The 25,899-nt window shown below is 35.8% G+C and overlaps 17 non-coding genes across 17 annotated transcripts; all 17 read left to right on the forward strand.

Annotated features, from left to right (window-relative positions):
- The first annotated feature begins 609 nt into the window (after nucleotides 1–609).
- TRNAR-UCU (transfer RNA arginine (anticodon UCU)) lies at nucleotides 610–699 on the forward strand. The gene is given in 2 exon segments: nucleotides 610–646; nucleotides 664–699. It is a non-coding gene; the product is annotated as a tRNA-Arg (tRNA).
- Nucleotides 700–3,659: 2,960 nt separating this feature from the next.
- Nucleotides 3,660–3,749, forward strand: TRNAR-UCU (transfer RNA arginine (anticodon UCU)). Its single transcript is given in 2 exon segments — nucleotides 3,660–3,696; nucleotides 3,714–3,749. It is a non-coding gene; the product is annotated as a tRNA-Arg (tRNA).
- Nucleotides 3,750–4,425: 676 nt separating this feature from the next.
- TRNAR-UCU (transfer RNA arginine (anticodon UCU)) lies at nucleotides 4,426–4,515 on the forward strand. The gene is given in 2 exon segments: nucleotides 4,426–4,462; nucleotides 4,480–4,515. It is a non-coding gene; the product is annotated as a tRNA-Arg (tRNA).
- A 2,960-nt stretch (nucleotides 4,516–7,475) lies between these two features.
- On the forward strand, nucleotides 7,476–7,565 carry TRNAR-UCU (transfer RNA arginine (anticodon UCU)). Its single transcript is given in 2 exon segments — nucleotides 7,476–7,512; nucleotides 7,530–7,565. It is a non-coding gene; the product is annotated as a tRNA-Arg (tRNA).
- A 676-nt stretch (nucleotides 7,566–8,241) lies between these two features.
- TRNAR-UCU (transfer RNA arginine (anticodon UCU)) lies at nucleotides 8,242–8,331 on the forward strand. The gene is given in 2 exon segments: nucleotides 8,242–8,278; nucleotides 8,296–8,331. It is a non-coding gene; the product is annotated as a tRNA-Arg (tRNA).
- A 676-nt stretch (nucleotides 8,332–9,007) lies between these two features.
- Nucleotides 9,008–9,097, forward strand: TRNAR-UCU (transfer RNA arginine (anticodon UCU)). The gene is given in 2 exon segments: nucleotides 9,008–9,044; nucleotides 9,062–9,097. It is a non-coding gene; the product is annotated as a tRNA-Arg (tRNA).
- A 1,441-nt stretch (nucleotides 9,098–10,538) lies between these two features.
- TRNAR-UCU (transfer RNA arginine (anticodon UCU)) lies at nucleotides 10,539–10,628 on the forward strand. The gene is given in 2 exon segments: nucleotides 10,539–10,575; nucleotides 10,593–10,628. It is a non-coding gene; the product is annotated as a tRNA-Arg (tRNA).
- Nucleotides 10,629–11,304: 676 nt separating this feature from the next.
- On the forward strand, nucleotides 11,305–11,394 carry TRNAR-UCU (transfer RNA arginine (anticodon UCU)). The gene is given in 2 exon segments: nucleotides 11,305–11,341; nucleotides 11,359–11,394. It is a non-coding gene; the product is annotated as a tRNA-Arg (tRNA).
- Nucleotides 11,395–12,070: 676 nt separating this feature from the next.
- Nucleotides 12,071–12,160, forward strand: TRNAR-UCU (transfer RNA arginine (anticodon UCU)). The gene is given in 2 exon segments: nucleotides 12,071–12,107; nucleotides 12,125–12,160. It is a non-coding gene; the product is annotated as a tRNA-Arg (tRNA).
- Nucleotides 12,161–15,120: 2,960 nt separating this feature from the next.
- Nucleotides 15,121–15,210, forward strand: TRNAR-UCU (transfer RNA arginine (anticodon UCU)). Its single transcript is given in 2 exon segments — nucleotides 15,121–15,157; nucleotides 15,175–15,210. It is a non-coding gene; the product is annotated as a tRNA-Arg (tRNA).
- A 676-nt stretch (nucleotides 15,211–15,886) lies between these two features.
- Nucleotides 15,887–15,976, forward strand: TRNAR-UCU (transfer RNA arginine (anticodon UCU)). The gene is given in 2 exon segments: nucleotides 15,887–15,923; nucleotides 15,941–15,976. It is a non-coding gene; the product is annotated as a tRNA-Arg (tRNA).
- Nucleotides 15,977–16,652: 676 nt separating this feature from the next.
- TRNAR-UCU (transfer RNA arginine (anticodon UCU)) lies at nucleotides 16,653–16,742 on the forward strand. Its single transcript is given in 2 exon segments — nucleotides 16,653–16,689; nucleotides 16,707–16,742. It is a non-coding gene; the product is annotated as a tRNA-Arg (tRNA).
- A 1,441-nt stretch (nucleotides 16,743–18,183) lies between these two features.
- On the forward strand, nucleotides 18,184–18,273 carry TRNAR-UCU (transfer RNA arginine (anticodon UCU)). The gene is given in 2 exon segments: nucleotides 18,184–18,220; nucleotides 18,238–18,273. It is a non-coding gene; the product is annotated as a tRNA-Arg (tRNA).
- Nucleotides 18,274–18,949: 676 nt separating this feature from the next.
- On the forward strand, nucleotides 18,950–19,039 carry TRNAR-UCU (transfer RNA arginine (anticodon UCU)). The gene is given in 2 exon segments: nucleotides 18,950–18,986; nucleotides 19,004–19,039. It is a non-coding gene; the product is annotated as a tRNA-Arg (tRNA).
- A 2,960-nt stretch (nucleotides 19,040–21,999) lies between these two features.
- TRNAR-UCU (transfer RNA arginine (anticodon UCU)) lies at nucleotides 22,000–22,089 on the forward strand. The gene is given in 2 exon segments: nucleotides 22,000–22,036; nucleotides 22,054–22,089. It is a non-coding gene; the product is annotated as a tRNA-Arg (tRNA).
- Nucleotides 22,090–22,765: 676 nt separating this feature from the next.
- On the forward strand, nucleotides 22,766–22,855 carry TRNAR-UCU (transfer RNA arginine (anticodon UCU)). The gene is given in 2 exon segments: nucleotides 22,766–22,802; nucleotides 22,820–22,855. It is a non-coding gene; the product is annotated as a tRNA-Arg (tRNA).
- Nucleotides 22,856–24,296: 1,441 nt separating this feature from the next.
- TRNAR-UCU (transfer RNA arginine (anticodon UCU)) lies at nucleotides 24,297–24,386 on the forward strand. Its single transcript is given in 2 exon segments — nucleotides 24,297–24,333; nucleotides 24,351–24,386. It is a non-coding gene; the product is annotated as a tRNA-Arg (tRNA).
- Nucleotides 24,387–25,899: the final 1,513 nt, after the last annotated feature.

Here is a 25,899-nt window from a genome sequence, read left to right on the forward strand (position 1 = left end):
CTTTAATCTTAGTATTTGACCCAAGTTGAACCTATGTATCTAATACAGCATGCAACTGAATCAAAAGCAGTCTGCCTTCCATTGCAACAGGAACATATTGCTCATAAGCAATACAACATCACTGCCAGAAACTTTGCACTTTCCTAACGTATCCTTCCTTCAGAAACATTGTCTTTATAATAGCTGTAAATGAGATAGACCAAAAACACGACACCCTACACTCAGACATTTGTTTCTAGCGACATATAAAGTAAAATCTTCTTTCAAAGCTATGTATGGTATATTCTCTTTGTGTTTTTGTATTGTTAACCAATTGTATGGCTGCACTTTTTATCCAGTTCTTTTTTATTAAGGTATGGAATTGTTGTCCAAACGTATTCAGTTTGCAAGAAAATACAGTAATACCCTATTCTCCGAATTTATCCCTAAAGGAACAAAAGTGTAGTTCAAGGTTTCACCCAGAAGTGTGATTCTTCTACAGACATTTTATGTTTCAGAAAACAATTATTCTTTCTTGTATCCCAGAAGGCTTGATAATATGATGTGAAGTAAACACTGGATTGACAAAACTTCGATCATCCCTTAATGTACGCAAGTTGATTTTCATATGGCTCTGTGGCGCAATGGATAGCGTGTTGGACTTCTAAGAGAATTGGCAAAGTCATTCAAAGGTTGTGGGTTCGAATCCCACCAGAGTCGTATTTTTTACTTTCTTATTCAAACAAGGAACATTATGCATGTGAGGAATGTTTATTTTTGGCCGATGCTTTAATCTTAGTATTTGACCCAAGTTGAACCTATGTATCTAATACAACATGCAACTGAATCAAAAGCAGTCTGCCTTCCATTGCAACAGGAACATATTGCTCATAAGGAATACAACATCACTGCCAAAAACTTTGCACTTTCCTAATGTATCCTTCCTTCAGAAACATTGTCTTTATAATAGCTGTAAATGAGATAGACCAAAAACACGACACCCTACACTCAGACATTTGTTTCTAGCGACATATAAAGTAAAATCTTCTTTCAAAGCTATTTATGGTATATTCTCTTTGTGTTTTTGTATTGTTAACCAATTGTATGGCTGCACTTTTTATCCAGTTCTTTTTTATTAAGGTATGGAATTGTTGTCCAAACGTATTCAGTTTGCAAGAAAATACAGTAATACCCTATTCTCCGAATTTATCCCTAAAGGAACAAAGGTGTAGTTCAAGGTTTCACCCAGAAGTGTGATTCTTCTACAGACATTTTATGTTTCAGAAAACAATTATTCTTTCTTGTATCCCAGAAGGCTTGATAATATGATGTGAAGTAAACACTGGATTGACAAAACTTCGATCATCCCTTAATGTACGCAAGTTGATTTTTGTCTGGCTCTGTGGTGCAATCGATAGCGCGTTGGACTTCTAAGTGAATTGGCAAAGTCATTCAAAGGTTGTGGGTTCGAATCCCACCAGAGTCGCATTTTTTACTTTCTAATTCAAACAAGGAACATTATGCATGTCAGGAATGTTTATTTTTGGCCGATGCTTTAATCTTAGTATTTGACCCAAGTTGAACCTATGTATCTAATACAGCATGCAACTGAATCAAAAGCAGTCTGCCTTCCATTGCAACAGGAACATATTGCTCATAAGCAATACAACATCACTGCCAGAAACTTTGCACTTTCCTAATGTATCCTTCCTTCAGAAACATTGTCTTTATAATAGCTGTAAATGAGATAGACCAAAAACACGACACCCTACACTCAGACATTTGTTTCTAGCGACATATAAAGTAAAATCTTCTTTCAAAGCTATCTTTGTGTTTTTGTATTGTTAACCAATTGTATGTCTGCACTTTTTATCCAGTTCTTTTTTATTAAGGTATGAAATTGTTGTCCAAACCAATTCACTTGGCAAGAAAATACTGTAATACCCTATTCTCTGAATTTCTCCCCAAGCGAACAAAGGTGCAGTTCAAGGTTTCACCCCGAACTGTGATTCTTGCTACAGACATTTAATGTTTCAGAAAACAATCATTCTTTCATGTATCCCAGAAGGCTTGATAATGTGATGTGAAGTAAACACTGGATTGACAAAACTTCGATCATCCCTTACTGTATGCAAGTGGATTTTCATCTGGCTCTGTGGCGCAATGGATAGCGCGTTGGACTTCTAAGTGAATTGGCAAAGTCATTCAAAGGTTGTGGGTTCGAATCCAACCAGAGTCGCATTTTTTACTTTCTTATTCAAATAAGGAACATTATGCATGTGAGGAATGTTTATTTTTGGCCGATGCTTTAATCTTAGTATTTCACCCAAGTTGAACCTATGTATCTAATACAGCATGCAACTGAATCAAAAGCAGTCTGCCTTCCATGGCAACAGGAACATATTGCTCATAAGCAATACAACATCACTGCCAGAAACTTTGCACTTTCCTAATGTATCCTTCCTTCAGAAACATTGTCTTTATAATAGCTGTAAATGAGATAGACCAAAAACACGACACCCTACACTCAGACATTTGTTTCTAGCGACATATAAAGTAAAATCTTCTTTCAAAGCTATTTATGGTATATTCTCTTTGTGTTTTTGTATTGTTAACCAATTGCATGTCTGCACTTTTTATCCAGTTCTTTTTTATTAAGGTATGGAAATGTTGTCCAAACGTATTCAGTTTGCAAGAAAATACAGTAATACCCTATTCTCCGAATTTATCCCTAAAGGAACAAAGGTGTAGTTCAAGGTTTCAGCCAGAAGTGTGATTCTTCTACAGACATTTTATGTTTCAGAAAACAATTATTCTTTCTTGTATCCCAGAAAGCTTGATAATATGATGTGAAGTAAACACTGGATTGACAAAACTTTGATCATCCCTTAATGTACGCAAGTTAATTTTCATCTGGATCTGTGGCGGAATGGATAGCGCGTTGGACTTCTAAGTGAATTGGCAAAGTCATTCAAAGGTTGTGGCTTTGAATACCACCAGAGTTGCATTTTTTACTTTCTTATTCAAACAAGGAACATTATGCATGTGAGGAATGTTTATTTTTGGCCGATGCTTTAATCTTAGTATTTGACCCAAGTTGAACCTATGTATCTAATACAGCATGCAACTGAATCAAAAGCAGTCTGCCTTTCATTGCAACAGGAACATATTGCTCATAAGCAATACAACATCACTACCAGAAACTTGGCACTTTTCTAATGTATCCTTCCTTCAGAAACATTGTCTTTATAATAGCTGTAAATGAGATAGACCAAAACACGACACCCTACGCTCAGACATTTGTTTCTAGCGACATATAAAGTAAAATCTTCTTTCAAAGCTATTTATGGTATATTCTCTTTGTGTTTTTGTATTGTTAACCAATTGTATGTCTGCACTTTTTATCCAGTTCTTTTTTATTAAGGTATGGAATTGTTGTCCAAACCAATTCACTTGGCAAGAAAATACTGTAATACCCTATTCTCCGAATTTATCCCTAAAGGAAAAAAGGTGTAGTTCAAGGTTTCACCCAGAAGTGTGATTCTTCTACAGACATTTTATGTTTCGGAAAACAATTATTCTTTCTTGTATCCCAGAAGGCTTGATAATATGATGTGAAGTAAACACTGGATTGACAAAACCTCGATCATCCCCTGATGTACGCAAGTTGATTGTCATCTGGCTCTGTGGCGCAATGGATAGCGCGTTGGACTTCTAAGTGAATTGGCAAAGTCATTCAAAGGTTGTGGGTTCGAATCCCACCAGAGTCGCATTTTTTACTTTCTTATTCAAACAAGGAACATTATGCATGTGAGGAATGTTTATTTTTGGCCGATGCTTTAATCTTAGTATTTGACCCAAGTTGAACCTATGTATCTAATACAGCATGCAACTGAATCAAAAGCAGTCTGCCTTCCATTGCAACAGGAACATATTGCTCATAAGCAATACAACATCACTGCCAGAAACTTTGCACTTTCCTAACGTATCCTTCCTTCAGAAACATTGTCTTTATAATAGCTGTAAATGAGATAGACCAAAAACACGACACCCTACACTCAGACATTTGTTTCTAGCGACATATAAAGTAAAATCTTCTTTCAAAGCTATTTATGGTATATTCTCTTTGTGTTTTTGTATTGTTAACCAATTGTATGGCTGCACTTTTTATCCAGTTCTTTTTTATTAAGGTATGGAATTGTTGTCCAAACGTATTCAGTTTGCAAGAAAATACAGTAATACCCTATTCTCCGAATTTATCCCTAAAGGAACAAAGGTGTAGTTCAAGGTTTCACCCAGAAGTGTGATTCTTCTACAGACATTTTATGTTTCAGAAAACAATTATTCTTTCTTGTATCCCAGAAGGCTTGATAATATGATGTGAAGTAAACACTGGATTGACAAAACTTCGATCATCCCTTAATGTACGCAAGTTGATTTTCATATGGCTCTGTGGCGCAATGGATAGCGTGTTGGACTTCTAAGAGAATTGGCAAAGTCATTCAAAGGTTGTGGGTTCGAATCCCACCAGAGTCGTATTTTTTACTTTCTTATTCAAACAAGGAACATTATGCATGTGAGGAATGTTTATTTTTGGCCGATGCTTTAATCTTAGTATTTGACCCAAGTTGAACCTATGTATCTAATACAACATGCAACTGAATCAAAAGCAGTCTGCCTTCCATTGCAACAGGAACATATTGCTCATAAGGAATACAACATCACTGCCAAAAACTTTGCACTTTCCTAATGTATCCTTCCTTCAGAAACATTGTCTTTATAATAGCTGTAAATGAGATAGACCAAAAACACGACACCCTACACTCAGACATTTGTTTCTAGCGACATATAAAGTAAAATCTTCTTTCAAAGCTATTTATGGTATATTCTCTTTGTGTTTTTGTATTGTTAACCAATTGTATGGCTGCACTTTTTATCCAGTTCTTTTTTATTAAGGTATGGAATTGTTGTCCAAACGTATTCAGTTTGCAAGAAAATACAGTAATACCCTATTCTCCGAATTTATCCCTAAAGGAACAAAGGTGTAGTTCAAGGTTTCACCCAGAAGTGTGATTCTTCTACAGACATTTTATGTTTCAGAAAACAATTATTCTTTCTTGTATCCCAGAAGGCTTGATAATATGATGTGAAGTAAACACTGGATTGACAAAACTTCGATCATCCCTTAATGTACGCAAGTTGATTTTCGTCTGGCTCTGTGGTGCAATCGATAGCGCGTTGGACTTCTAAGTGAATTGGCAAAGTCATTCAAAGGTTGTGGGTTCGAATCCCACCAGAGTCGCATTTTTTACTTTCTAATTCAAACAAGGAACATTATGCATGTCAGGAATGTTTATTTTTGGCCGATGCTTTAATCTTAGTATTTGACCCAAGTTTAACCTATGTATCTAATACAGCATGCAACTGAATCAAAAGCAGTCTGCCTTCCATTGCAACAGGAACATATTGCTCATAAGCAATACAACATCACTGCCAGAAACTTTGCACTTTCCTAATGTATCCTTCCTTCAGAAACATTGTCTTTATAATAGCTGTAAATGAGATAGACCAAAAACACGACACCCTACACTCAGACATTTGTTTCTAGCGACATATAAAGTAAAATCTTCTTTCAAAGCTATCTTTGTGTTTTTGTATTGTTAACCAATTGTATGTCTGCACTTTTTATCCAGTTCTTTTTTATTAAGGTATGAAATTGTTGTCCAAACCAATTCACTTGGCAAGAAAATACTGTAATACCCTATTCTCTGAATTTCTCCCCAAGCGAACAAAGGTGCAGTTCAAGGTTTCACCCCGAACTGTGATTCTTGCTACAGACATTTAATGTTTCAGAAAACAATCATTCTTTCATGTATCCCAGAAGGCTTGATAATGTGATGTGAAGTAAACACTGGATTGACAAAACTTCGATCATCCCTTACTGTATGCAAGTGGATTTTCATCTGGCTCTGTGGCGCAATGGATAGCGCGTTGGACTTCTAAGTGAATTGGCAAAGTCATTCAAAGGTTGTGGGTTCGAATCCAACCAGAGTCGCATTTTTTACTTTCTTATTCAAATAAGGAACATTATGCATGTGAGGAATGTTTATTTTTGGCCGATGCTTTAATCTTAGTATTTCACCCAAGTTGAACCTATGTATCTAATACAGCATGCAACTGAATCAAAAGCAGTCTGCCTTCCATGGCAACAGGAACATATTGCTCATAAGCAATACAACATCACTGCCAGAAACTTTGCACTTTCCTAATGTATCCTTCCTTCAGAAACATTGTCTTTATAATAGCTGTAAATGAGATAGACCAAAAACACGACACCCTACACTCAGACATTTGTTTCTAGCGACATATAAAGTAAAATCTTCTTTCAAAGCTATTTATGGTATATTCTCTTTGTGTTTTTGTATTGTTAACCAATTGCATGTCTGCACTTTTTATCCAGTTCTTTTTTATTAAGGTATGGAAATGTTGTCCAAACGTATTCAGTTTGCAAGAAAATACAGTAATACCCTATTCTCCGAATTTATCCCTAAAGGAACAAAGGTGTAGTTCAAGGTTTCAGCCAGAAGTGTGATTCTTCTACAGACATTTTATGTTTCAGAAAACAATTATTCTTTCTTGTATCCCAGAAAGCTTGATAATATGATGTGAAGTAAACACTGGATTGACAAAACTTTGATCATCCCTTAATGTACGCAAGTTAATTTTCATCTGGATCTGTGGCGGAATGGATAGCGCGTTGGACTTCTAAGTGAATTGGCAAAGTCATTCAAAGGTTGTGGCTTTGAATACCACCAGAGTTGCATTTTTTACTTTCTTATTCAAACAAGGAACATTATGCATGTGAGGAATGTTTATTTTTGGCCGATGCTTTAATCTTAGTATTTGACCCAAGTTGAACCTATGTATCTAATACAGCATGCAACTGAATCAAAAGCAGTCTGCCTTTCATTGCAACAGGAACATATTGCTCATAAGCAATACAACATCACTACCAGAAACTTGGCACTTTTCTAATGTATCCTTCCTTCAGAAACATTGTCTTTATAATAGCTGTAAATGAGATAGACCAAAACACGACACCCTACGCTCAGACATTTGTTTCTAGCGACATATAAAGTAAAATCTTCTTTCAAAGCTATTTATGGTATATTCTCTTTGTGTTTTTGTATTGTTAACCAATTGTATGTCTGCACTTTTTATCCAGTTCTTTTTTATTAAGGTATGGAATTGTTGTCCAAACCAATTCACTTGGCAAGAAAATACTGTAATACCCTATTCTCCGAATTTATCCCTAAAGGAAAAAAGGTGTAGTTCAAGGTTTCACCCAGAAGTGTGATTCTTCTACAGACATTTTATGTTTCGGAAAACAATTATTCTTTCTTGTATCCCAGAAGGCTTGATAATATGATGTGAAGTAAACACTGGATTGACAAAACCTCGATCATCCCCTGATGTACGCAAGTTGATTGTCATCTGGCTCTGTGGCGCAATGGATAGCGCGTTGGACTTCTAAGTGAATTGGCAAAGTCATTCAAAGGTTGTGGGTTCGAATCCCACCAGAGTCGCATTTTTTACTTTCTTATTCAAACAAGGAACATTATGCATGTGAGGAATGTTTATTTTTGGCCGATGCTTTAATCTTAGTATTTGACCCAAGTTGAACCTATGTATCTAATACAGCATGCAACTGAATCAAAAGCAGTCTGCCTTCCATTGCAACAGGAACATATTGCTCATAAGCAATACAACATCACTGCCAGAAACTTTGCACTTTCCTAACGTATCCTTCCTTCAGAAACATTGTCTTTATAATAGCTGTAAATGAGATAGACCAAAAACACGACACCCTACACTCAGACATTTGTTTCTAGCGACATATAAAGTAAAATCTTCTTTCAAAGCTATTTATGGTATATTCTCTTTGTGTTTTTGTATTGTTAACCAATTGTATGGCTGCACTTTTTATCCAGTTCTTTTTTATTAAGGTATGGAATTGTTGTCCAAACGTATTCAGTTTGCAAGAAAATACAGTAATACCCTATTCTCCGAATTTATCCCTAAAGGAACAAAGGTGTAGTTCAAGGTTTCACCCAGAAGTGTGATTCTTCTACAGACATTTTATGTTTCAGAAAACAATTATTCTTTCTTGTATCCCAGAAGGCTTGATAATATGATGTGAAGTAAACACTGGATTGACAAAACTTCGATCATCCCTTAATGTACGCAAGTTGATTTTCAACTGGCTCTGTGGCGCAATGGATAGCGCGTTGGACTTCTAAGTGAATTGGCAAAGTCATTCAAAGGTTGTGGGTTCGAATCCCACCAGAGTCGTATTTTTTACTTTCTTATTCAAACAAGGAACATTATGCATGTGAGGAATGTTTATTTTTGGCCGATGCTTTAATCTTAGTATTTGACCCAAGTTGAACCTATGTATCTAATACAGCATGCAACTGAATCAAAAGCAGTCTGCCTTCCATTGCAACAGGAACATATTGCTCATAAGCAATACAACATCACTGCCAGAAACTTTGCACTTTCCTAACGTATCCTTCCTTCAGAAACATTGTCTTTATAATAGCTGTAAATGAGATAGACCAAAAACACGACACCCTACACTCAGACATTTGTTTCTAGCGACATATAAAGTAAAATCTTCTTTCAAAGCTATGTATGGTATATTCTCTTTGTGTTTTTGTATTGTTAACCAATTGTATGGCTGCACTTTTTATCCAGTTCTTTTTTATTAAGGTATGGAATTGTTGTCCAAACGTATTCAGTTTGCAAGAAAATACAGTAATACCCTATTCTCCGAATTTATCCCTAAAGGAACAAAAGTGTAGTTCAAGGTTTCACCCAGAAGTGTGATTCTTCTACAGACATTTTATGTTTCAGAAAACAATTATTCTTTCTTGTATCCCAGAAGGCTTGATAATATGATGTGAAGTAAACACTGGATTGACAAAACTTCGATCATCCCTTAATGTACGCAAGTTGATTTTCATCTGGCTCTGTGGCGCAATGGATAGCGTGTTGGACTTCTAAGAGAATTGGCAAAGTCATTCAAAGGTTGTGGGTTCGAATCCCACCAGAGTCGTATTTTTTACTTTCTTATTCAAACAAGGAACATTATGCATGTGAGGAATGTTTATTTTTGGCCGATGCTTTAATCTTAGTATTTCACCCAAGTTGAACCTATGTATCTAACACAGCATGCAACTGAATCAAAAGCAGTCTGCCTTCCATGGCAACAGGAACATATTGCTCATAAGCAATACAACATCACTGCCAGAAACTTTGCACTTTCCTAATGTATCCTTCCTTCAGAAACATTGTCTTTATAATAGCTGTAAATGAGATAGACCAAAAACACGACACCCTACACTCAGACATTTGTTTCTAGCGACATATAAAGTAAAATCTTCTTTCAAAGCTATTTATGGTATATTCTCTTTGTGTTTTTGTATTGTTAACCAATTGCATGTCTGCACTTTTTATCCAGTTCTTTTTTATTAAGGTATGGAAATGTTGTCCAAACGTATTCAGTTTGCAAGAAAATACAGTAATACCCTATTCTCCGAATTTATCCCTAAAGGAACAAAGGTGTAGTTCAAGGTTTCAGCCAGAAGTGTGATTCTTCTACAGACATTTTATGTTTCAGAAAACAATTATTCTTTCTTGTATCCCAGAAAGCTTGATAATATGATGTGAAGTAAACACTGGATTGACAAAACTTTGATCATCCCTTAATGTACGCAAGTTAATTTTCATCTGGATCTGTGGCGGAATGGATAGCGCGTTGGACTTCTAAGTGAATTGGCAAAGTCATTCAAAGGTTGTGGCTTTGAATACCACCAGAGTTGCATTTTTTACTTTCTTATTCAAACAAGGAACATTATGCATGTGAGGAATGTTTATTTTTGGCCGATGCTTTAATCTTAGTATTTGACCCAAGTTGAACCTATGTATCTAATACAGCATGCAACTGAATCAAAAGCAGTCTGCCTTTCATTGCAACAGGAACATATTGCTCATAAGCAATACAACATCACTACCAGAAACTTGGCACTTTTCTAATGTATCCTTCCTTCAGAAACATTGTCTTTATAATAGCTGTAAATGAGATAGACCAAAACACGACACCCTACGCTCAGACATTTGTTTCTAGCGACATATAAAGTAAAATCTTCTTTCAAAGCTATTTATGGTATATTCTCTTTGTGTTTTTGTATTGTTAACCAATTGTATGTCTGCACTTTTTATCCAGTTCTTTTTTATTAAGGTATGGAATTGTTGTCCAAACCAATTCACTTGGCAAGAAAATACTGTAATACCCTATTCTCCGAATTTATCCCTAAAGGAAAAAAGGTGTAGTTCAAGGTTTCACCCAGAAGTGTGATTCTTCTACAGACATTTTATGTTTCGGAAAACAATTATTCTTTCTTGTATCCCAGAAGGCTTGATAATATGATGTGAAGTAAACACTGGATTGACAAAACCTCGATCATCCCCTGATGTACGCAAGTTGATTGTCATCTGGCTCTGTGGCGCAATGGATAGCGCGTTGGACTTCTAAGTGAATTGGCAAAGTCATTCAAAGGTTGTGGGTTCGAATCCCACCAGAGTCGCATTTTTTACTTTCTTATTCAAACAAGGAACATTATGCATGTGAGGAATGTTTATTTTTGGCCGATGCTTTAATCTTAGTATTTGACCCAAGTTGAACCTATGTATCTAATACAGCATGCAACTGAATCAAAAGCAGTCTGCCTTCCATTGCAACAGGAACATATTGCTCATAAGCAATACAACATCACTGCCAGAAACTTTGCACTTTCCTAACGTATCCTTCCTTCAGAAACATTGTCTTTATAATAGCTGTAAATGAGATAGACCAAAAACACGACACCCTACACTCAGACATTTGTTTCTAGCGACATATAAAGTAAAATCTTCTTTCAAAGCTATTTATGGTATATTCTCTTTGTGTTTTTGTATTGTTAACCAATTGTATGGCTGCACTTTTTATCCAGTTCTTTTTTATTAAGGTATGGAATTGTTGTCCAAACCAATTCACTTGGCAAGAAAATACTGTAATACCCTATTCTCCGAATTTATCCCTAAAGGAAAAAAGGTGTAGTTCAAGGTTTCACCCAGAAGTGTGATTCTTCTACAGACATTTTATGTTTCGGAAAACAATTATTCTTTCTTGTATCCCAGAAGGCTTGATAATATGATGTGAAGTAAACACTGGATTGACAAAACCTCGATCATCCCCTGATGTACGCAAGTTGATTGTCATCTGGCTCTGTGGCGCAATGGATAGCGCGTTGGACTTCTAAGTGAATTGGCAAAGTCATTCAAAGGTTGTGGGTTCGAATCCCACCAGAGTCGCATTTTTTACTTTCTTATTCAAACAAGGAACATTATGCATGTGAGGAATGTTTATTTTTGGCCGATGCTTTAATCTTAGTATTTGACCCAAGTTGAACCTATGTATCTAATACAGCATGCAACTGAATCAAAAGCAGTCTGCCTTCCATTGCAACAGGAACATATTGCTCATAAGCAATACAACATCACTGCCAGAAACTTTGCACTTTCCTAACGTATCCTTCCTTCAGAAACATTGTCTTTATAATAGCTGTAAATGAGATAGACCAAAAACACGACACCCTACACTCAGACATTTGTTTCTAGCGACATATAAAGTAAAATCTTCTTTCAAAGCTATGTATGGTATATTCTCTTTGTGTTTTTGTATTGTTAACCAATTGTATGGCTGCACTTTTTATCCAGTTCTTTTTTATTAAGGTATGGAATTGTTGTCCAAACGTATTCAGTTTGCAAGAAAATACAGTAATACCCTATTCTCCGAATTTATCCCTAAAGGAACAAAAGTGTAGTTCAAGGTTTCACCCAGAAGTGTGATTCTTCTACAGACATTTTATGTTTCAGAAAACAATTATTCTTTCTTGTATCCCAGAAGGCTTGATAATATGATGTGAAGTAAACACTGGATTGACAAAACTTCGATCATCCCTTAATGTACGCAAGTTGATTTTCATATGGCTCTGTGGCGCAATGGATAGCGTGTTGGACTTCTAAGAGAATTGGCAAAGTCATTCAAAGGTTGTGGGTTCGAATCCCACCAGAGTCGTATTTTTTACTTTCTTATTCAAACAAGGAACATTATGCATGTGAGGAATGTTTATTTTTGGCCGATGCTTTAATCTTAGTATTTGACCCAAGTTGAACCTATGTATCTAATACAACATGCAACTGAATCAAAAGCAGTCTGCCTTCCATTGCAACAGGAACATATTGCTCATAAGGAATACAACATCACTGCCAAAAACTTTGCACTTTCCTAATGTATCCTTCCTTCAGAAACATTGTCTTTATAATAGCTGTAAATGAGATAGACCAAAAACACGACACCCTACACTCAGACATTTGTTTCTAGCGACATATAAAGTAAAATCTTCTTTCAAAGCTATTTATGGTATATTCTCTTTGTGTTTTTGTATTGTTAACCAATTGTATGGCTGCACTTTTTATCCAGTTCTTTTTTATTAAGGTATGGAATTGTTGTCCAAACGTATTCAGTTTGCAAGAAAATACAGTAATACCCTATTCTCCGAATTTATCCCTAAAGGAACAAAGGTGTAGTTCAAGGTTTCACCCAGAAGTGTGATTCTTCTACAGACATTTTATGTTTCAGAAAACAATTATTCTTTCTTGTATCCCAGAAGGCTTGATAATATGATGTGAAGTAAACACTGGATTGACAAAACTTCGATCATCCCTTAATGTACGCAAGTTGATTTTTGTCTGGCTCTGTGGTGCAATCGATAGCGCGTTGGACTTCTAAGTGAATTGGCAAAGTCATTCAAAGGTTGTGGGTTCGAATCCCACCAGAGTCGCATTTTTTACTTTCTAATTCAAACAAGGAACATTATGCATGTCAGGAATGTTTATTTTTGGCCGATGCTTTAATCTTAGTATTTGACCCAAGTTGAACCTATGTATCTAATACAGCATGCAACTGAATCAAAAGCAGTCTGCCTTCCATTGCAACAGGAACATATTGCTCATAAGCAATACAACATCACTGCCAGAAACTTTGCACTTTCCTAATGTATCCTTCCTTCAGAAACATTGTCTTTATAATAGCTGTAAATGAGATAGACCAAAAACACGACACCCTACACTCAGACATTTGTTTCTAGCGACATATAAAGTAAAATCTTCTTTCAAAGCTATCTTTGTGTTTTTGTATTGTTAACCAATTGTATGTCTGCACTTTTTATCCAGTTCTTTTTTATTAAGGTATGAAATTGTTGTCCAAACCAATTCACTTGGCAAGAAAATACTGTAATACCCTATTCTCTGAATTTCTCCCCAAGCGAACAAAGGTGCAGTTCAAGGTTTCACCCCGAACTGTGATTCTTGCTACAGACATTTAATGTTTCAGAAAACAATCATTCTTTCATGTATCCCAGAAGGCTTGATAATGTGATGTGAAGTAAACACTGGATTGACAAAACTTCGATCATCCCTTACTGTATGCAAGTGGATTTTCATCTGGCTCTGTGGCGCAATGGATAGCGCGTTGGACTTCTAAGTGAATTGGCAAAGTCATTCAAAGGTTGTGGGTTCGAATCCAACCAGAGTCGCATTTTTTACTTTCTTATTCAAATAAGGAACATTATGCATGTGAGGAATGTTTATTTTTGGCCGATGCTTTAATCTTAGTATTTCACCCAAGTTGAACCTATGTATCTAATACAGCATGCAACTGAATCAAAAGCAGTCTGCCTTCCATGGCAACAGGAACATATTGCTCATAAGCAATACAACATCACTGCCAGAAACTTTGCACTTTCCTAATGTATCCTTCCTTCAGAAACATTGTCTTTATAATAGCTGTAAATGAGATAGACCAAAAACACGACACCCTACACTCAGACATTTGTTTCTAGCGACATATAAAGTAAAATCTTCTTTCAAAGCTATTTATGGTATATTCTCTTTGTGTTTTTGTATTGTTAACCAATTGCATGTCTGCACTTTTTATCCAGTTCTTTTTTATTAAGGTATGGAAATGTTGTCCAAACGTATTCAGTTTGCAAGAAAATACAGTAATACCCTATTCTCCGAATTTATCCCTAAAGGAACAAAGGTGTAGTTCAAGGTTTCAGCCAGAAGTGTGATTCTTCTACAGACATTTTATGTTTCAGAAAACAATTATTCTTTCTTGTATCCCAGAAAGCTTGATAATATGATGTGAAGTAAACACTGGATTGACAAAACTTTGATCATCCCTTAATGTACGCAAGTTAATTTTCATCTGGATCTGTGGCGGAATGGATAGCGCGTTGGACTTCTAAGTGAATTGGCAAAGTCATTCAAAGGTTGTGGCTTTGAATACCACCAGAGTTGCATTTTTTACTTTCTTATTCAAACAAGGAACATTATGCATGTGAGGAATGTTTATTTTTGGCCGATGCTTTAATCTTAGTATTTGACCCAAGTTGAACCTATGTATCTAATACAGCATGCAACTGAATCAAAAGCAGTCTGCCTTTCATTGCAACAGGAACATATTGCTCATAAGCAATACAACATCACTACCAGAAACTTGGCACTTTTCTAATGTATCCTTCCTTCAGAAACATTGTCTTTATAATAGCTGTAAATGAGATAGACCAAAACACGACACCCTACGCTCAGACATTTGTTTCTAGCGACATATAAAGTAAAATCTTCTTTCAAAGCTATTTATGGTATATTCTCTTTGTGTTTTTGTATTGTTAACCAATTGTATGTCTGCACTTTTTATCCAGTTCTTTTTTATTAAGGTATGGAATTGTTGTCCAAACCAATTCACTTGGCAAGAAAATACTGTAATACCCTATTCTCCGAATTTATCCCTAAAGGAAAAAAGGTGTAGTTCAAGGTTTCACCCAGAAGTGTGATTCTTCTACAGACATTTTATGTTTCGGAAAACAATTATTCTTTCTTGTATCCCAGAAGGCTTGATAATATGATGTGAAGTAAACACTGGATTGACAAAACCTCGATCATCCCCTGATGTACGCAAGTTGATTGTCATCTGGCTCTGTGGCGCAATGGATAGCGCGTTGGACTTCTAAGTGAATTGGCAAAGTCATTCAAAGGTTGTGGGTTCGAATCCCACCAGAGTCGCATTTTTTACTTTCTTATTCAAACAAGGAACATTATGCATGTGAGGAATGTTTATTTTTGGCCGATGCTTTAATCTTAGTATTTGACCCAAGTTGAACCTATGTATCTAATACAGCATGCAACTGAATCAAAAGCAGTCTGCCTTCCATTGCAACAGGAACATATTGCTCATAAGCAATACAACATCACTGCCAGAAACTTTGCACTTTCCTAACGTATCCTTCCTTCAGAAACATTGTCTTTATAATAGCTGTAAATGAGATAGACCAAAAACACGACACCCTACACTCAGACATTTGTTTCTAGCGACATATAAAGTAAAATCTTCTTTCAAAGCTATTTATGGTATATTCTCTTTGTGTTTTTGTATTGTTAACCAATTGTATGGCTGCACTTTTTATCCAGTTCTTTTTTATTAAGGTATGGAATTGTTGTCCAAACGTATTCAGTTTGCAAGAAAATACAGTAATACCCTATTCTCCGAATTTATCCCTAAAGGAACAAAGGTGTAGTTCAAGGTTTCACCCAGAAGTGTGATTCTTCTACAGACATTTTATGTTTCAGAAAACAATTATTCTTTCTTGTATCCCAGAAGGCTTGATAATATGATGTGAAGTAAACACTGGATTGACAAAACTTCGATCATCCCTTAATGTACGCAAGTTGATTTTCAACTGGCTCTGTGGCGCAATGGATAACGCGTTGGACTTCTAAGTGAATTGGCAAAGTCATTCAAAGGTTGTGGGTTCGAATCCCACCAGAGTCGTATTTTTTACTTTCTTATTCAAACAAGGAACATTATGCATGTGAGGAATGTTTATTTTTGGCCGATGCTTTAATCTTAGTATTTGACCCAAGTTGAACCTATGTATCTAATACAGCATGCAACTGAATCAAAAGCAGTCTGCCTTCCATTGCAACAGGAACATATTGCTCATAAGCAATACAACATCACTGCCAGAAACTTTGCACTTTCCTAACGTATCCTTCCTTCAGAAACATTGTCTTTATAATAGCTGTAAATGAGATAGACCAAAAACACGACACCCTACACTCAGACATTTGTTTCTAGCGACATATAAAGTAAAATCTTCTTTCAAAGCTATGTATGGTATATTCTCTTTGTGTTTTTGTATTGTTAACCAATTGTATGGCTGCACTTTTTATCCAGTTCTTTTTTATTAAGGTATGGAATTGTTGTCCAAACGTATTCAGTTTGCAAGAAAATACAGTAATACCCTATTCTCCGAATTTATCCCTAAAGGAACAAAAGTGTAGTTCAAGGTTTCACCCAGAAGTGTGATTCTTCTACAGACATTTTATGTTTCAGAAAACAATTATTCTTTCTTGTATCCCAGAAGGCTTGATAATATGATGTGAAGTAAACACTGGATTGACAAAACTTCGATCATCCCTTAATGTACGCAAGTTGATTTTCATCTGGCTCTGTGGCGCAATGGATAGCGTGTTGGACTTCTAAGAGAATTGGCAAAGTCATTCAAAGGTTGTGGGTTCGAATCCCACCAGAGTCGTATTTTTTACTTTCTTATTCAAACAAGGAACATTATGCATGTGAGGAATGTTTATTTTTGGCCGATGCTTTAATCTTAGTATTTCACCCAAGTTGAACCTATGTATCTAATACAGCATGCAACTGAATCAAAAGCAGTCTGCCTTCCATGGCAACAGGAACATATTGCTCATAAGCAATACAACATCACTGCCAGAAACTTTGCACTTTCCTAATGTATCCTTCCTTCAGAAACATTGTCTTTATAATAGCTGTAAATGAGATAGACCAAAAACACGACACCCTACACTCAGACATTTGTTTCTAGCGACATATAAAGTAAAATCTTCTTTCAAAGCTATTTATGGTATATTCTCTTTGTGTTTTTGTATTGTTAACCAATTGCATGTCTGCACTTTTTATCCAGTTCTTTTTTATTAAGGTATGGAAATGTTGTCCAAACGTATTCAGTTTGCAAGAAAATACAGTAATACCCTATTCTCCGAATTTATCCCTAAAGGAACAAAGGTGTAGTTCAAGGTTTCAGCCAGAAGTGTGATTCTTCTACAGACATTTTATGTTTCAGAAAACAATTATTCTTTCTTGTATCCCAGAAAGCTTGATAATATGATGTGAAGTAAACACTGGATTGACAAAACTTTGATCATCCCTTAATGTACGCAAGTTAATTTTCATCTGGATCTGTGGCGGAATGGATAGCGCGTTGGACTTCTAAGTGAATTGGCAAAGTCATTCAAAGGTTGTGGCTTTGAATACCACCAGAGTTGCATTTTTTAGTTTCTTATTCAAACAAGGAACATTATGCATGTGAGGAATGTTTATTTTTGGCCGATGCTTTAATCTTAGTATTTGACCCAAGTTGAACCTATGTATCTAATACAGCATGCAACTGAATCAAAAGCAGTCTGCCTTTCATTGCAACAGGAACATATTGCTCATAAGCAATACAACATCACTACCAGAAACTTGGCACTTTTCTAATGTATCCTTCCTTCAGAAACATTGTCTTTATAATAGCTGTAAATGAGATAGACCAAAACACGACACCCTACGCTCAGACATTTGTTTCTAGCGACATATAAAGTAAAATCTTCTTTCAAAGCTATTTATGGTATATTCTCTTTGTGTTTTTGTATTGTTAACCAATTGTATGTCTGCACTTTTTATCCAGTTCTTTTTTATTAAGGTATGGAATTGTTGTCCAAACCAATTCACTTGGCAAGAAAATACTGTAATACCCTATTCTCCGAATTTATCCCTAAAGGAAAAAAGGTGTAGTTCAAGGTTTCACCCAGAAGTGTGATTCTTCTACAGACATTTTATGTTTCGGAAAACAATTATTCTTTCTTGTATCCCAGAAGGCTTGATAATATGATGTGAAGTAAACACTGGATTGACAAAACCTCGATCATCCCCTGATGTACGCAAGTTGATTGTCATCTGGCTCTGTGGCGCAATGGATAGCGCGTTGGACTTCTAAGTGAATTGGCAAAGTCATTCAAAGGTTGTGGGTTCGAATCCCACCAGAGTCGCATTTTTTACTTTCTTATTCAAACAAGGAACATTATGCATGTGAGGAATGTTTATTTTTGGCCGATGCTTTAATCTTAGTATTTGACCCAAGTTGAACCTATGTATCTAATACAGCATGCAACTGAATCAAAAGCAGTCTGCCTTCCATTGCAACAGGAACATATTGCTCATAAGCAATACAACATCACTGCCAGAAACTTTGCACTTTCCTAACGTATCCTTCCTTCAGAAACATTGTCTTTATAATAGCTGTAAATGAGATAGACCAAAAACACGACACCCTACACTCAGACATTTGTTTCTAGCGACATATAAAGTAAAATCTTCTTTCAAAGCTATGTATGGTATATTCTCTTTGTGTTTTTGTATTGTTAACCAATTGTATGGCTGCACTTTTTATCCAGTTCTTTTTTATTAAGGTATGGAATTGTTGTCCAAACGTATTCAGTTTGCAAGAAAATACAGTAATACCCTATTCTCCGAATTTATCCCTAAAGGAACAAAAGTGTAGTTCAAGGTTTCACCCAGAAGTGTGATTCTTCTACAGACATTTTATGTTTCAGAAAACAATTATTCTTTCTTGTATCCCAGAAGGCTTGATAATATGATGTGAAGTAAACACTGGATTGACAAAACTTCGATCATCCCTTAATGTACGCAAGTTGATTTTCATATGGCTCTGTGGCGCAATGGATAGCGTGTTGGACTTCTAAGAGAATTGGCAAAGTCATTCAAAGGTTGTGGGTTCGAATCCCACCAGAGTCGTATTTTTTACTTTCTTATTCAAACAAGGAACATTATGCATGTGAGGAATGTTTATTTTTGGCCGATGCTTTAATCTTAGTATTTGACCCAAGTTGAACCTATGTATCTAATACAACATGCAACTGAATCAAAAGCAGTCTGCCTTCCATTGCAACAGGAACATATTGCTCATAAGGAATACAACATCACTGCCAAAAACTTTGCACTTTCCTAATGTATCCTTCCTTCAGAAACATTGTCTTTATAATAGCTGTAAATGAGATAGACCAAAAACACGACACCCTACACTCAGACATTTGTTTCTAGCGACATATAAAGTAAAATCTTCTTTCAAAGCTATTTATGGTATATTCTCTTTGTGTTTTTGTATTGTTAACCAATTGTATGGCTGCACTTTTTATCCAGTTCTTTTTTATTAAGGTATGGAATTGTTGTCCAAACGTATTCAGTTTGCAAGAAAATACAGTAATACCCTATTCTCCGAATTTATCCCTAAAGGAACAAAGGTGTAGTTCAAGGTTTCACCCAGAAGTGTGATTCTTCTACAGACATTTTATGTTTCAGAAAACAATTATTCTTTCTTGTATCCCAGAAGGCTTGATAATATGATGTGAAGTAAACACTGGATTGACAAAACTTCGATCATCCCTTAATGTACGCAAGTTGATTTTTGTCTGGCTCTGTGGTGCAATCGATAGCGCGTTGGACTTCTAAGTGAATTGGCAAAGTCATTCAAAGGTTGTGGGTTCGAATCCCACCAGAGTCGCATTTTTTACTTTCTAATTCAAACAAGGAACATTATGCATGTCAGGAATGTTTATTTTTGGCCGATGCTTTAATCTTAGTATTTGACCCAAGTTGAACCTATGTATCTAATACAGCATGCAACTGAATCAAAAGCAGTCTGCCTTCCATTGCAACAGGAACATATTGCTCATAAGCAATACAACATCACTGCCAGAAACTTTGCACTTTCCTAATGTATCCTTCCTTCAGAAACATTGTCTTTATAATAGCTGTAAATGAGATAGACCAAAAACACGACACCCTACACTCAGACATTTGTTTCTAGCGACATATAAAGTAAAATCTTCTTTCAAAGCTATCTTTGTGTTTTTGTATTGTTAACCAATTGTATGTCTGCACTTTTTATCCAGTTCTTTTTTATTAAGGTATGAAATTGTTGTCCAAACCAATTCACTTGGCAAGAAAATACTGTAATACCCTATTCTCTGAATTTCTCCCCAAGCGAACAAAGGTGCAGTTCAAGGTTTCACCCCGAACTGTGATTCTTGCTACAGACATTTAATGTTTCAGAAAACAATCATTCTTTCATGTATCCCAGAAGGCTTGATAATGTGATGTGAAGTAAACACTGGATTGACAAAACTTCGATCATCCCTTACTGTATGCAAGTGGATTTTCATCTGGCTCTGTGGCGCAATGGATAGCGCGTTGGACTTCTAAGTGAATTGGCAAAGTCATTCAAAGGTTGTGGGTTCGAATCCAACCAGAGTCGCATTTTTTACTTTCTTATTCAAATAAGGAACATTATGCATGTGAGGAATGTTTATTTTTGGCCGATGCTTTAATCTTAGTATTTCACCCAAGTTGAACCTATGTATCTAATACAGCATGCAACTGAATCAAAAGCAGTCTGCCTTCCATGGCAACAGGAACATATTGCTCATAAGCAATACAACATCACTGCCAGAAACTTTGCACTTTCCTAATGTATCCTTCCTTCAGAAACATTGTCTTTATAATAGCTGTAAATGAGATAGACCAAAAACACGACACCCTACACTCAGACATTTGTTTCTAGCGACATATAAAGTAAAATCTTCTTTCAAAGCTATTTATGGTATATTCTCTTTGTGTTTTTGTATTGTTAACCAATTGCATGTCTGCACTTTTTATCCAGTTCTTTTTTATTAAGGTATGGAAATGTTGTCCAAACGTATTCAGTTTGCAAGAAAATACAGTAATACCCTATTCTCCGAATTTATCCCTAAAGGAACAAAGGTGTAGTTCAAGGTTTCAGCCAGAAGTGTGATTCTTCTACAGACATTTTATGTTTCAGAAAACAATTATTCTTTCTTGTATCCCAGAAAGCTTGATAATATGATGTGAAGTAAACACTGGATTGACAAAACTTTGATCATCCCTTAATGTACGCAAGTTAATTTTCATCTGGATCTGTGGCGGAATGGATAGCGCGTTGGACTTCTAAGTGAATTGGCAAAGTCATTCAAAGGTTGTGGCTTTGAATACCACCAGAGTTGCATTTTTTACTTTCTTATTCAAACAAGGAACATTATGCATGTGAGGAATGTTTATTTTTGGCCGATGCTTTAATCTTAGTATTTGACCCAAGTTGAACCTATGTATCTAATACAGCATGCAACTGAATCAAAAGCAGTCTGCCTTTCATTGCAACAGGAACATATTGCTCATAAGCAATACAACATCACTACCAGAAACTTGGCACTTTTCTAATGTATCCTTCCTTCAGAAACATTGTCTTTATAATAGCTGTAAATGAGATAGACCAAAACACGACACCCTACGCTCAGACATTTGTTTCTAGCGACATATAAAGTAAAATCTTCTTTCAAAGCTATTTATGGTATATTCTCTTTGTGTTTTTGTATTGTTAACCAATTGTATGTCTGCACTTTTTATCCAGTTCTTTTTTATTAAGGTATGGAATTGTTGTCCAAACCAATTCACTTGGCAAGAAAATACTGTAATACCCTATTCTCCGAATTTATCCCTAAAGGAAAAAAGGTGTAGTTCAAGGTTTCACCCAGAAGTGTGATTCTTCTACAGACATTTTATGTTTCGGAAAACAATTATTCTTTCTTGTATCCCAGAAGGCTTGATAATATGATGTGAAGTAAACACTGGATTGACAAAACCTCGATCATCCCCTGATGTACGCAAGTTGATTGTCATCTGGCTCTGTGGCGCAATGGATAGCGCGTTGGACTTCTAAGTGAATTGGCAAAGTCATTCAAAGGTTGTGGGTTCGAATCCCACCAGAGTCGTATTTTTTACTTTCTTATTCAAACAAGGAACATTATGCATGTGAGGAATGTTTATTTTTGGCCGATGCTTTAATCTTAGTATTTGACCCAAGTTGAACCTATGTATCTAATACAGCATGCAACTGAATCAAAAGCAGTCTGCCTTCCATTGCAACAGGAACATATTGCTCATAAGCAATACAACATCACTGCCAGAAACTTTGCACTTTCCTAACGTATCCTTCCTTCAGAAACATTGTCTTTATAATAGCTGTAAATGAGATAGACCAAAAACACGACACCCTACACTCAGACATTTGTTTCTAGCGACATATAAAGTAAAATCTTCTTTCAAAGCTATGTATGGTATATTCTCTTTGTGTTTTTGTATTGTTAACCAATTGTATGGCTGCACTTTTTATCCAGTTCTTTTTTATTAAGGTATGGAATTGTTGTCCAAACGTATTCAGTTTGCAAGAAAATACAGTAATACCCTATTCTCCGAATTTATCCCTAAAGGAACAAAGGTGTAGTTCAAGGTTTCACCCAGAAGTGTGATTCTTCTACAGACATTTTATGTTTCAGAAAACAATTATTCTTTCTTGTATCCCAGAAGGCTTGATAATATGATGTGAAGTAAACACTGGATTGACAAAACTTCGATCATCCCTTAATGTACGCAAGTTGATTTTCATCTGGCTCTGTGGCGCAATGGATAGCGTGTTGGACTTCTAAGAGAATTGGCAAAGTCATTCAAAGGTTGTGGGTTCGAATCCCACCAGAGTCGTATTTTTTACTTTCTTATTCAAACAAGGAACATTATGCATGTGAGGAATGTTTATTTTTGGCCGATGCTTTAATCTTAGTATTTCACCCAAGTTGAACCTATGTATCTAATACAGCATGCAACTGAATCAAAAGCAGTCTGCCTTCCATGGCAACAGGAACATATTGCTCATAAGCAATACAACATCACTGCCAGAAACTTTGCACTTTCCTAATGTATCCTTCCTTCAGAAACATTGTCTTTATAATAGCTGTAAATGAGATAGACCAAAAACACGACACCCTACACTCAGACATTTGTTTCTAGCGACATATAAAGTAAAATCTTCTTTCAAAGCTATTTATGGTATATTCTCTTTGTGTTTTTGTATTGTTAACCAATTGCATGTCTGCACTTTTTATCCAGTTCTTTTTTATTAAGGTATGGAAATGTTGTCCAAACGTATTCAGTTTGCAAGAAAATACAGTAATACCCTATTCTCCGAATTTATCCCTAAAGGAACAAAGGTGTAGTTCAAGGTTTCAGCCAGAAGTGTGATTCTTCTACAGACATTTTATGTTTCAGAAAACAATTATTCTTTCTTGTATCCCAGAAAGCTTGATAATATGATGTGAAGTAAACACTGGATTGACAAAACTTTGATCATCCCTTAATGTACGCAAGTTAATTTTCATCTGGATCTGTGGCGGAATGGATAGCGCGTTGGACTTCTAAGTGAATTGGCAAAGTCATTCAAAGGTTGTGGCTTTGAATACCACCAGAGTTGCATTTTTTAGTTTCTTATTCAAACAAGGAACATTATGCATGTGAGGAATGTTTATTTTTGGCCGATGCTTTAATCTTAGTATTTGACCCAAGTTGAACCTATGTATCTAATACAGCATGCAACTGAATCAAAAGCAGTCTGCCTTTCATTGCAACAGGAACATATTGCTCATAAGCAATACAACATCACTACCAGAAACTTGGCACTTTTCTAATGTATCCTTCCTTCAGAAACATTGTCTTTATAATAGCTGTAAATGAGATAGACCAAAACACGACACCCTACGCTCAGACATTTGTTTCTAGCGACATATAAAGTAAAATCTTCTTTCAAAGCTATTTATGGTATATTCTCTTTGTGTTTTTGTATTGTTAACCAATTGTATGTCTGCACTTTTTATCCAGTTCTTTTTTATTAAGGTATGGAATTGTTGTCCAAACCAATTCACTTGGCAAGAAAATACTGTAATACCCTATTCTCCGAATTTATCCCTAAAGGAAAAAAGGTGTAGTTCAAGGTTTCACCCAGAAGTGTGATTCTTCTACAGACATTTTATGTTTCGGAAAACAATTATTCTTTCTTGTATCCCAGAAGGCTTGATAATATGATGTGAAGTAAACACTGGATTGACAAAACCTCGATCATCCCCTGATGTACGCAAGTTGATTGTCATCTGGCTCTGTGGCGCAATGGATAGCGCGTTGGACTTCTAAGTGAATTGGCAAAGTCATTCAAAGGTTGTGGGTTCGAATCCCACCAGAGTCGCATTTTTTACTTTCTTATTCAAACAAGGAACATTATGCATGTGAGGAATGTTTATTTTTGGCCGATGCTTTAATCTTAGTATTTGACCCAAGTTGAACCTATGTATCTAATACAGCATGCAACTGAATCAAAAGCAGTCTGCCTTCCATTGCAACAGGAACATATTGCTCATAAGCAATACAACATCACTGCCAGAAACTTTGCACTTTCCTAACGTATCCTTCCTTCAGAAACATTGTCTTTATAATAGCTGTAAATGAGATAGACCAAAAACACGACACCCTACACTCAGACATTTGTTTCTAGCGACATATAAAGTAAAATCTTCTTTCAAAGCTATGTATGGTATATTCTCTTTGTGTTTTTGTATTGTTAACCAATTGTATGGCTGCACTTTTTATCCAGTTCTTTTTTATTAAGGTATGGAATTGTTGTCCAAACGTATTCAGTTTGCAAGAAAATACAGTAATACCCTATTCTCCGAATTTATCCCTAAAGGAACAAAAGTGTAGTTCAAGGTTTCACCCAGAAGTGTGATTCTTCTACAGACATTTTATGTTTCAGAAAACAATTATTCTTTCTTGTATCCCAGAAGGCTTGATAATATGATGTGAAGTAAACACTGGATTGACAAAACTTCGATCATCCCTTAATGTACGCAAGTTGATTTTCATATGGCTCTGTGGCGCAATGGATAGCTTGTTGGACTTCTAAGAGAATTGGCAAAGTCATTCAAAGGTTGTGGGTTCGAATCCCACCAGAGTCGTATTTTTTACTTTCTTATTCAAACAAGGAACATTATGCATGTGAGGAATGTTTATTTTTGGCCGATGCTTTAATCTTAGTATTTGACCCAAGTTGAACCTATGTATCTAATACAACATGCAACTGAATCAAAAGCAGTCTGCCTTCCATTGCAACAGGAACATATTGCTCATAAGGAATACAACATCACTGCCAAAAACTTTGCACTTTCCTAATGTATCCTTCCTTCAGAAACATTGTCTTTATAATAGCTGTAAATGAGATAGACCAAAAACACGACACCCTACACTCAGACATTTGTTTCTAGCGACATATAAAGTAAAATCTTCTTTCAAAGCTATTTATGGTATATTCTCTTTGTGTTTTTGTATTGTTAACCAATTGTATGGCTGCACTTTTTATCCAGTTCTTTTTTATTAAGGTATGGAATTGTTGTCCAAACGTATTCAGTTTGCAAGAAAATACAGTAATACCCTATTCTCCGAATTTATCCCTAAAGGAACAAAGGTGTAGTTCAAGGTTTCACCCAGAAGTGTGATTCTTCTACAGACATTTTATGTTTCAGAAAACAATTATTCTTTCTTGTATCCCAGAAGGCTTGATAATATGATGTGAAGTAAACACTGGATTGACAAAACTTCGATCATCCCTTAATGTACGCAAGTTGATTTTCGTCTGGCTCTGTGGTGCAATCGATAGCGCGTTGGACTTCTAAGTGAATTGGCAAAGTCATTCAAAGGTTGTGGGT

The sequence above is a fragment of the Ambystoma mexicanum genome (genome assembly GCF_040938575.1).
Source record: "Ambystoma mexicanum isolate Mex_15411 chromosome 12 unlocalized genomic scaffold, UKY_AmexF1_1 Mex_chr12_unloc.1, whole genome shotgun sequence".
In the NCBI taxonomy this organism is placed as follows: domain Eukaryota; kingdom Metazoa; phylum Chordata; class Amphibia; order Caudata; family Ambystomatidae; genus Ambystoma; species Ambystoma mexicanum.